The sequence below is a fragment of the Diprion similis genome, chromosome 14 (genome assembly GCF_021155765.1).
Source record: "Diprion similis isolate iyDipSimi1 chromosome 14, iyDipSimi1.1, whole genome shotgun sequence".
Classification (NCBI taxonomy): Eukaryota; Metazoa; Arthropoda; class Insecta; order Hymenoptera; family Diprionidae; genus Diprion; species Diprion similis.
Genome location: NC_060118.1, coordinates 9,211,093 through 9,223,188, shown reverse-complemented (window position 1 = coordinate 9,223,188; position 12,096 = coordinate 9,211,093). Strand labels below are relative to the sequence as shown.

At 34.1% G+C, this 12,096-nt stretch overlaps 1 long non-coding RNA gene across 1 annotated transcript; it reads right to left on the bottom strand.

Moving 5' to 3' along the window:
- Positions 1 to 9: 9 nt before the first annotated feature.
- LOC124414777 lies at positions 10 to 4,518 on the bottom strand. Its single transcript, XR_006930072.1, has 3 exons — positions 4,468 to 4,518; positions 3,627 to 3,755; positions 10 to 138 (listed from the first exon to the last, which is right to left on the bottom strand). It is a non-coding gene; the product is annotated as an uncharacterized LOC124414777 (long non-coding RNA).
- Positions 4,519 to 12,096: the final 7,578 nt, after the last annotated feature.

Here is a 12,096-nt window from a genome sequence, read left to right as displayed (position 1 = left end):
TTTCCCCGTCGGTGGACTATACTGAGTCTGGGCCTTACGGCGGAAATTCGGGTCGATTTTGAGGCAGGAACCCGCGACGATTTTGACTCGAGTTTGCGCCTCTAGAAGCCGATTAATTGCCCATTGCTCGACCGCAACCTGAAAAAATTTTTAAGGAATTATTTTTAGCCTTGGTTTATCAAACGATTTGCAAAGCGAGAAAAAATATAACCAGCAATAACGCAAACTAAGATGTAAGCCATTAAGGAATAGCTTTCATGAGATCGTTCGAAATCATTAAAACTCTGCTGGTTTTTATTCGAATTTAATGTTTTTCCGATTATTCTGATCACTTCCAAGGATTGTTTAAAAATGGTACAAATAACTGTATCGAAAATTGATATCGTTTAAGATTTGCCGAATTTTTTTCAGATAATTTCTTTGAATCTATTCAATAAAAGAAATTAGCCTAAAAACATCAGAATTGGATGAAAAACACCAGAGTTTAATAATTTTAAACGCTTCAATTACAAAACATTTTCCTAAATTCGTTGATATCTTATCTTGTGTCATTCAAATTTCTTCAGAATCGTTTCTTTCATATACGAGGATGTTATTTCATTCTTGTTTGCCATCGTGAGTTCAATTAATAACACTCGTGACGATTGGTCAAATGGTGAATACTTGATTTTTCTCTTTTCCTAACTTTCTACTTGGACTGCAAGAGTGCAATTCGAAAGTTCAATTAGTTTCAAATTTATTAAATATCGACATTGATCATCTCGATATTGAAACTAATTTACAGTTTATTTAAGTTGCCTTTTACAAATTCGATTATTTTTGTATTTTTTTTCTTTCTACTCGTACAGCTGTTTCGTGTTTCCAAAATTGAAAAAAACATCTCCATATCGGCGGAAATTAAATATAGAACTAAATATTTTTACTTCTTTTCTCTCAATTCTGCGACTTTCTTCACTCGAAGGATATTTCGCTATTGATTGAACTGATAAGGACATCGAAGATGAATAAAACATGTCAAAGACAAGAAATGCGTATTGGGTAGATTTCTTTAATTTTTGCTGTATTGTTGTTTTTTCTCATTTCTGTTTTTTTGAAACAGTTTTTTTCTGAAAACTTTGAGTGAGTTTATTACTTTTATGAAAAACTTGGTAGACTTCAGTCGACCGAAATTGACAAGAAAAATTGAAATCCAGAAACCGTTTGTGGAAATTCTTCAAAACAATAGCCTGAAAAAAAAAATCTTTAAAAAACTCTTTTAATTCTTGTAAGAAACTATACAGAAGAAATATAAAAGTCACCGAACAAAATGATGTTTTCTTACATAAATTTGTTGGATCGATTTTTCCACAGATAAAAGTCTCGAGAATAAATATTTAAATACGAGCCATATTTTGTCATCATATTTTTCGAATATTTTTAAAGAATGCCCGTCGAAAAAAAAAACGCACACACACACAAAGTACAAACAAGAAAAACTTTGTTGACATGAAAAAATACAGCGATCGGATAAGGCGAAAGAAATATTTGTTAATTTAAATAAATACGGTCTTACTTGGCGATGCGAATTGTTATTTCAATCGGATCATTCTTTTACTTTCTTTATCGAGTTTGTCTCTCTCTCTTTCTCTCTCTCTGGATGAGAAATCGATATTTTCTTTGATTCGAGAAATTAATAAAAATAGTTTTTCATGTTTTGGTTAAAGAATTTTATAAAACTAATTAAAGTTTTAAATTAATAACGTAAAGCGCATACTTTTTTGTAAACTGCCATAAATTGCCAAGTTTTTCGAAATTAAAAAATCTGGCACGCCGTAATATAGCTACAACTCTATTTTACAAGAATTTTTAAAAATTTTTCAGATTAACCAACATTCACTATAGCTATGACGCTGACCGTGGAGCAAAATTTTTTTTCCTACTGTTACGTATCAAGTGATTTTTTATATAGTAATTTTAATAAAAATAAAGTGAAGTAAAATTTTTTCATAAACTTTAAGTACCAATAAACAATGTGTACTACTTATTATTATTAATTCCTACTCTTATCTTGACGAAAAAAATTTTTTTGGCGCTGCTGGACGAGAATGTAAGACCTCAAACCCGAATAGAACAGATTTAGAATTGAAATGATGATTTTTATGATATGAAATTGACTAATTATAAGAAATCGATTGAGTGTCGTTAAAATGTTGAAAAACAACTTTCAAACGGATGGAAAAACATTTCGTAACATGAATCCGAAGGTAGGTATTCCTGTCTATCTATATAGGAATAGGTAGCTGGCTAATATTATCCAACACTTCCGAGGATATTTAACTGCATTTCCGAAGGCCAACGACGTGGGTGGATACATGTAGGCAGAGCTGTTCCCCACCTCGTATATAATACACAGTAGGTAGTAGGTATGTACCTTCCTTATAAGTTACACCGCCCGCGTGTCGGTCCTTTCCTATGTTGCAACCAAGCAAACGTAACGATATGCTAATTTCAGGATTTAACAGTAAATATCATGCATGTTTTATACCTCCATTAAACGAACAGTCAGTCGCTACGCTGCTGCACCTGATGTTCAATAATTAACTCGTCTAATTACTTTCGCAGATATAATTATCATCATATATATCATATATATATATTTGCATATATATTAGGGTGGCGCAAAAAAACCAAATATTTTTTTTTTTGAGTCTAGTGAGACAAAATGTTAGTTTTTGATCAAAATAAGAATTTTAAGAGGTCGCTTCAAATTTTTGGAAAATGTAAAAAATCGTCAAAAAATTAAATTAAAAAAATTATAATTTCAGTATTTTCTTTGATTTTTAATTCATATCGCGGTGTATTGTTATCGATTCTTTCTTACTAAATTAACGAAAAAAAAATGTATGAAATTTTAATATGAATATTAAAAGGTCGCTCGAAAAGATCTAAAGAAATGCACCGAAAAATTGAAACAAAATTATCAGCGACCTTTCAAAATTCAAATTTTGAACTGAAACTTTCGGAAACTTATTTTTTTTTTGGTCTATATAATTATACCGTAACGAAAAAATAAATTAAGAAGAAAAAAAAAATCGATTTATGACGATTTGTGACGTTTTAAAAAATGTGGAGCGACCTTTTAAAAATTTTTTTTTGAACTGTCATTTGAAGTGAGTTCTTAGAACATCAAAAACTAACATTTTGTCACACGAGACTCAAAACAAAGAAATAGTCGGTTTTTTTTTTTTGCGCCACCCTAATATATATGTATATATAACTGTGCATACACGGTGAGTGAAAAAAAAATTCACCACCGAGTGTACAAAAATTATTCTGCCTGATTTGACAATTTTTTAATCAATTATCAATCGAAAGAGTGATTAAATATTAAAACAGCAATACTAAATTCTTTTTTTTTTTTCTTCATATTAAATTAACAGAAATTTAACAAGTAACTTTACATAGCCATAGAGTCTGCCAACTGCTGAGACGCTATGTTTAGTTAATTAATTTTTCCAACATGGTGTAGGTACATTGTAATAATAATAATAATCGAATTGCTATAAGAAAATTCTATCGAGATTTGCCTATCATACTGTTATTGTCATTCTACACACGTCACATTAATTAGTTGGATTATTCTTTACCGTCGATTATAGTTGCGAATCGCGATTCTGGGCTCCGTGTTCTAAGATTCAGGTCGAAGGCCTTGCAGAATCGATGCAATCTGATCGCAGTGGTTACCGCGGCTCGTGGTTGTCGTTTTGTTCGAGTATCTAGGACGATTTTGCAAAATGTATATATACAATATACATATATATGTATATATGCAAAAAGAAATTACGGTCACATATGTAACTATATAAATTAGCACGAGTAGTTCGATTGATCGATGAAAAGTTATTATCCTACACCTGCGTATACTTATACATCCATAAACATATATATACATATATATATATATATATATATATATACATATATTATATGAAGTAATAATTACCATTAAGCACACACCCCAGGGGCGTATAACAATAATTATATTAGAGGTGTCAAACAAACAAACGCGTGAAAGTGAAACTTTGAATTAGTAATTGTATATGGTTAATCACACACGCACACACACACACGTACGCACACAGAGTAACAGAAATTTGTCGGTACTGGTGAAAAAATGACGGAAACGAAAAAAAAAAACAAAAACAAAAAAAAAAACGAACATAAAAACAAAAAACTAGAAGAAATAATAACAAGAATAATTATAAACGTCCTCGGGAACCGGTCTCTCGCGAAAACTTGGCGATTGAGAAGATCGATTTAATTATGCAGTATACATTACACATATTATTATAAAACTGTGTTTGTTATAACACCCAATCAACTGTTAAATAACAAAATAAAAAAAAAATAGTATAACATGTAACAAGCATGATTGTATACATATTATATATGCATTATAATATAAACGTTCGGAAAACGTTCAACAACCTTTCGCCCGCATGCAGCGCAATTTTCCTTGTATTTAACGGGGGATATATAGGAATAATAATAATAATAATAATAACAACAACAACAAGAAGAACAAGAACGACGCAAGAGAAGTGAAGAACGAAAAAAGAACCGCGATAGAAAATCAAATTAATTTTTCTCGTTGTCGTTGTCGTCGTCTTTTTTTTTCATTTATTTATTTATTTTTGTTTTTTAAACAAAGAATTTCGCGGTGTCGGTTTTTTTTTTTTTACTTTTATTTTGGTAATTTAATTGAATGAAATTTTTTTTTGTATATTCTTTTTTTATTCTTCGTTTTTCTTTCGAATGAATTTTTCTTTTCACTCTCGGCGGAAGAACAAGGAAGCCGAATGGAAAGGGGACGGGATCGACTTCCGTTTCCCCAAGGTGCTCGGAGCTTCGCGACGCGATAGACACTGAATGACAGAAACGCGTAATCACATTCACGTACCTACACCTCTTCCCCCCCAGCTCCATCTCTCCCTGCCCCCCTCCCCCCCCGCCCCTCTCGCTCTCACTCTCTCTCTCTCTCTCTGTATCTCGCTCTCACTTCCCTTCCCTCTTTTCCTTTCCACATGCGATATGAACGCGAGTTCAGGGTGTGTTGGACATGTTACGGTATAACATATGTATATATATATATATATATATATATATTATTACATATACTTGTTGACTCTGCCAAACTTCTCCCACACAAAAAACACACGTGTATGAACATTATATTCCACACTGATCGCCACTCTGGGCTTCCATATATATTATAAGCGTTTATATCACCGCATCGGATATATTATAACGTGCGAACTAGGCTGGTGCAAAAGAATCGAGCGTGTTTTTTGTTTATTTTAGTATTTATTTATTTATTTATTTTCTTGATTTTTTGATTTTTTTTTTTCCAAAGACAGATGTTTAATAATTATTGTAGGAAGAGGAAATAAGACGTCTGCTTTAATTTTTTGCACTTAATATAATTAATGTTTAGTCGTTCCTGAACGCAATTTTCCGTTTTTCATTTAATCAACACGAGGAAATGATTTCGGTTATTTTGGAGCTCGGTAGCGAGGTGGTTTAAATAAATATTCCGATACATATTTTTTTTTACGGTATTTAATACTCTGAAAAAAAAAAGGTCTCTCACAATTTTTCGATAACTAAACTCTTCCAGAAGTTATTCAAGGTTAAGGAGTTGATATCGTGAAAACAATCACTTTTTTCGAGATTAACAGCGAAAATTCTAAACTTAACAGAAAATATCATGAGAGTGTTTTTTTTTTTTTTTTTTTTAGCAAAGTATTTCAAACACTTTAAAATCGTGTCATTTAATCAATTTTTAGCCCAGGCAAATTTATTTTTTGTTAAAAAAAAAGGTGCTTTTAAAGTGAAATTGCATTTATATAATGCATATTATTACTTTCAATAATTACAAAGTGAAAGAAATAAAAGAAATTAAAAAAAAAAAAAAAAAGACTGTAACAAAAGCATAATTTCTAATTTTCTCGAAAATTAGTAAACATTCCTAAAAAGATTTTCCCCGATTTTTTTTATTCACCATAATCGATACTCCATGATAAAGATTCATTATTTTACCCTCGAGATAATTAAAAGTTGTTAAACCGAATGAAAAATGAACGACGATAAGAAATGTTTCTTTTTTCTATAACGTGGAAAAGTTAAAACTTTAAATCACTATCGGAGAATATTTCACATCCAACGAATTCTACCTATATTACACGAATGTTTGATCATCTGCTCGAATTCGGGTCGCATATGTATGTGTATATATACAGTCGAGGGCATCTGGAGTTGAGTTGCTTGTGCATACAAAGTTCCGTTACATATACGTACATTTATACATATTCGTTCGTATTTAGGTTTCTGTATTTAATCGAAACGAGACAAATATAGATCATACACCATGCACAGCTGTCGCCTTAAAATGAGATCGTTGATTACAACATTACTTATGGTAATATATTATGTATATGTGTATAATATACTGAAGATGAAACGAGAAATTTTTTAATTAAATTATCAATTTTTTTAAAATTTCAACACAAAAACCGTCTAATATTGGCTCTCATTTTCTTTTGGACAACCGTCGTTGGACTCCAAAGATTAGAGATTAGAAAGAAACTCACTTATGATCAGGAAGATACAAGAATCGTCCAACTTGCGAGCTCTGCAGCAAGTGCGAATAACAAAGGCCAAATATTTGTGCGGCATGCATGCAGCACATGGGCGAGCCCACGAATGACACAATCTTCGAACAATGATCACGATTCCTAAGCTTGTACTGCGGTGTATATACCGGGCTGTCTCGCGAAGCACGGTACCAGCCTGTAATTATTACACACACATAACGTTCATGGCACCGTATAGAAGACACGAGCAGTCCTCGACACATCCGAGTGTCTTCGAGTCGAATTTCAATTTCGTCGCGACTGATGCAGACCAGCTTTGCACGAACTTGACCCTAAAACAGCCAGGACTTGCAAGCTTTTAGTTTTAAAGTTGAAGGATTTCGGGAACATGACTTGAGACGAACGAAACTCGAAATGAGATTCTCATTTGAAAAAAGAATTTTACCCCTAATATGATAAACATGCGAATACTTTGTTTGAAACTTGCTGAGTTTGCACGAACTTGACTCCAAAACAGCCAAGACTTGCAAGCGTTTCGTTTTGAAGTTGAAGGATTTTCGTGAATCTGACCTGAAAAGAACGCAACTCGAGTCAAGATTCTTATTTCACATAAGTCTTTGCACGAATTTTACCCTCAACAAGATGAATTTGCGAGTATTTTATTTGAAACTTGATGACTTTGCGCGAACTTGATCCCAAAAACAGCCAGGACTTGCAATTAGCGTTTCGTTCTAAACTTGACGAATTTTCTTGAATCTAACCTGAGAAGAATAAAACTGGAACCGAAATTTTTATTACCATCAAGTCTTCGCGTAAATTTTACCCTCATCAAATGAATTTCCGAATATTTTATTTGGAACTTGTTAAATTTAAAAGTATTTGGTTCAAAACATAAAAAATTAGCATGAACTCGACCCAAATCAAACGAGACTTGTTGAAACATTCTTACAATTCTGGTCAGGCAAAAATTTGCATAAATTTAACCTGACACGAGACGAGTTAAATTTCCAAATGTATCGTTATCTAAAAATTTAAGCATGTGTATAAAATTCGCATGAACTATTGATCTAAACTGCACAAAAATTCTTATTTTACAAACAACAAGTCATACATCGTTGGCGAACTTTATACCTAACACGATGTAAATTTTGCACAAATAATAATAATAATAACAATAACGCAAAAATTTCAACATTTGTACGATCTCTCCTGAAATTTTCTAGGAAATGAGATAATAAGAAATTTCGAATACCGTGACACTAGGATACTTGCAAAAATCGCTGCAAAAGGCGGAGGCGTCGATGCGGGGAAAAACGCATCATGCGGATCGACCTGGTCCATGGAGATCGAGCGAGGCCGTCAACTTGTCGAGATAGATAGAATACATGGGCAGGTATTCCGTTGCAAAACATTCCATCTGGTGCACGCATCGCGAAGTGCGCAGTTATTGCGCACGCGTTTTTTACTTTCGTACAACCAGGTGATTCGAAATAAGGTAAGGGGGGAAAAAAAAATAGAATAAAACAAACAAAAAAAAAAACGCATCAAACAATTATTCTGCACTTACGCAAATACGAAACAAAATAATCGATTCGCTGATGAGTTTTGAAAAAAAAAATTCATTCCCGCTGAATGACTAATGAATTTATTTTTACTTTTCTAAATTATTAATTGGTGCAAGATTCCTGACTTTTTTTTTTTTTTTTTTTTTTTTTTTTACCTTTTTTTACCACGCAATAACGAATTTTTGCATTAAGATTTGTATCCTTTTAAATTTAAACAATTCTCTCATGTTTAATTACCCGGTGAGTTGGATTCAATCGTTGTTTAAATTTAGTCTGTAAAATTTCTTACGCACACTTTGATTATTTATCTTTCTCATCGCTTGTCAAGTAGTTATACAATAATAATTCTACGCTGTAACATGCTCTGAAATTAAAAGACCGGTGATCAGATAATCTCAGCAAATTTCGAGAGCGTAAAACGATTATCCCGTATAAATTCACACAGTTAAAATTACGCGAGCGTTTGAGAAACGTTTTTTTTTTTTTTTTTTTTTTTTTTTTTTTTTTTTTTTTTTTTTTTTTTTTACAAAATTTTGCTGTTACGCATGTACAGCAACTGTGCATTGTCTCTACATAGAAATCCGTTGGCGTTGTGGGTGTAGGTACAATGTGGTATAATTATAAAGTATATACCGGTTGGATTTACCTATTTCCCAAGATTAAATACCACCGATAAAATGGATTGTGAAAGGTGCGATGACTCCGGCTAATTCAACTCAGTCTATATAACCGTCTCAACAACGGTTCAATTGTTCTTCGGAGGATCGGTGCTCCAGTTTCTTCCCGCGCAGTCGAGGTTACGGATGAATTTATAAAAAAACGTGCTCAAATAAGAAGAAAAAAAAATTAAAAATGAAAAAAAAAAAAGATGTCCGACGTTTCTTCGGCTTTTCACAAAATTGATATCATTTTTGAGATCATTTATCTATACTAATTAGAGATCTTCCGAAATATACGAGCAAATGTTTTCATAAAAACGTGCGGTGAAATGATTTTGTTTTTTTTTTCTTGAAAAAAAAAAAAAAAAATGAATCTGTAATTTTTTTCAACATCTCTCTAAAGTCAGATGATCTTGTTTCATTCATTTTGCAATCCTCTCTCGCACTCCGCGCAGAGAATCGTGCAATTGCTAATTCAGTGATTTTTATACCGGGTTGTAAGGTAATTATTTTTGCACTATATATGAATATACAATTCTCCCATAACTTCTGTTTCATTCTCTGTGGTTTTAGGAGAGACTTCCAGAGGGAGGAATCGGGGCTCGAAAGGCTCACAATAAAGCCGAAGACCTGCAAGGTATGCGATCTTGGTAACGCGAGATAGCTCGTCGTTAAAACGTGCCCGTTTTTCTAATCGTACAAAGGTTACTTCCGGTCAAATAAGGCCGGAAACTCAGCGCGTGCCCGTCCATATCCGGTGCTAAGGAACGAGTACTGTTATGTTACCTTACGCTTGACGTGCGGGATTTTTAAAACGCTTGCACTGCAGCAGCAAATGCGATGCAATCAAATCGCGATGCATTGCGGATTCGTGTCGATTTGCAACTGCATTACGGGTGTAATTTTGTTCAAATTTTAGGAGGAAGCATCCTTAATTTCATATTTAAGGAGCTATATCTGTCTATAGGTACTGATGAATGAATTTCCGGGATTTGTATCACGATAACGAATCATTCAATACCACGATATCTGAGAAACGGTTTGAAACGATCCAATCAAATTGAAGAACGGTATTCTTGGATATTCTATATTCCATGTAGCTACGACGAGAAATTTTATTTTCTTATTTTTTTTTAACAAAATGATGACCGTTTAAATTTGAAATTCAATTTTTCGTTCGAAAGTTATGACTTTTTTATTTTATTCGCAAAAGATTCAGATAATCAGAAAAATTTAGATCGTGGCAAAGAGAATACGTATATCCAAAAATATTGTCTCGAAGTTTCAAGTGCAACGGTTAAGCTGTTTTTTTGAGACAATATTTCAGCGATGGAAATGGTTGAAGTTATTTTCAGGGATAATCTTTTCTATTGATTAATTCTAATGAGAAAAAAAATGTGATTCAACCTCGATCTACATACTTTTGATTAGTGAAACAAACTCCATAATGAAGTCAAACGATCGATTGGCTAGATATAAAATCCAAAAATTCACACACTTTTTTAACCGTTCATACAACTTTTGGATGAACAGACTATGCAAGGACATAAATGACTACTTAACGGTTGTGAAATGTGCATGAATCGCCAAATCGATAATGCACAATAATTATAACTCGTTAAAAAGTTATGAGGAAAAAGTAATAACGTGACCAACCTGGATTAGTAAAAAAATAAAAATAAAATGCATAAATAAAAACGATTACAAAATAAAAGTCGCTGACATTTCTGCATTGTTATTTTGAATCTATTGAAACACTCGACGTTTCTGTTATTCTCTTCTGACTGCAGACGAACTATATAGAGACGTCGAGGAGAGCTGTCTTGTTATGTTATTCGTGAATCACTCGCTTATTGTTAGACACCAAGAGACGGCATTGTTGTAACACTGGACCCCGGTTACGATTCTGGTACCTACATCATGAACGATGCCCATGCCATGGTAACCCAGCGTGGGATGACTGGCAGGAATGCCTAAAGGAAGCGAAAGGTTACCGAAACCCGCGCCGCTAACTAGCATCAATGCACTAATGTCGTGGCTTGTGGTATGTTATGCTACAACATGTATGTACATACAAGTATGACGCCAAGTAAGTGCGCACACTTGATTCCATCATACATACAATGCGCGTGTTACATGTAAGTACATACGTGGGAACCTGCGAGAGTTATATCGTAGAATTTGAACAGCATGAACTGCGAATCGTTCCAAATTGGCGGGAAATAATGATGATCAGGGAATGGAATTTCTTCCGTGATTGTTGCATGGATAAAAGTGATTTCTTGATGTTACAAGTGACTGGTACTGACTTTGAAAACCAACTGGCATCATGACTTCCGCTAGCTTTACGTGACGTCAAATCATTTCCAAAGACTTTCAGGGTGTTGCCGTGTCTTCAAGTAACTTCATGTGACTTCAAATGACTTCCAGTGACTTCCAGTGTGTTTCCGCGTCTTCAAGAAACTTTATGTGTTTGAAGGTAGTGGCTTTGCGTGACTTCGAATAACTTCATGTGACTTCCAGTGAGCTTGCGTGTCTCGAAGTAGCATCACGTATCAAATTCTGCAGCTTCACCATTTACGCAGTGTGAAGTGAGCGTCGTCTCGTACAATTCCTGTACAGACGGAGAAGATTCCAGTTTAGGCGTGGAGGTAGTATCGCGAAGTGAAAGAGGTACGTAAAAAAGGTCAAAAGGACGTCGAGGCGGAAAAGCTTCTCACTTGATCTCTGTCTGTAATACGTATGTATATATCTGAAATACATAGGTGCAGTACGTGATGTGCGAGGAGAGTCGTCGAGAGGGATTTGCTCTTGTACATCTACACATAGACATATGGTACAGTACATATACGTGGAGCAATCTTTATTGTCAGCTGCATCAGGAACGAGAAACGAACTGCATGCAGACGCCGAGTAAACAGAGTCTGGAGTTCGGCCGACTAATCGAGGCGACGAAAAAGGAAAGGGGAAGGAAGAAAAAGTGAGGAAAAAGGAGGGGGACAGAAGGAATTGGATAAATAAACCGTAACCAGAGGAATGGAGGCATGAGCAGATATTATTAGAAATGGAAGTAAATTGTCCGCACTGCCGAAACTTACAGCCTTAGCCTTAGCCTTACGCATACCTGCATGCATGATACGAACCTACTTTGCTAGAACAATCGTAGGCGAAGAGATCCCCGGGTCAAGACGAATCGTGGGTGTCGATCGCCTCCGGGCAACGCCGAAACACATAAACATA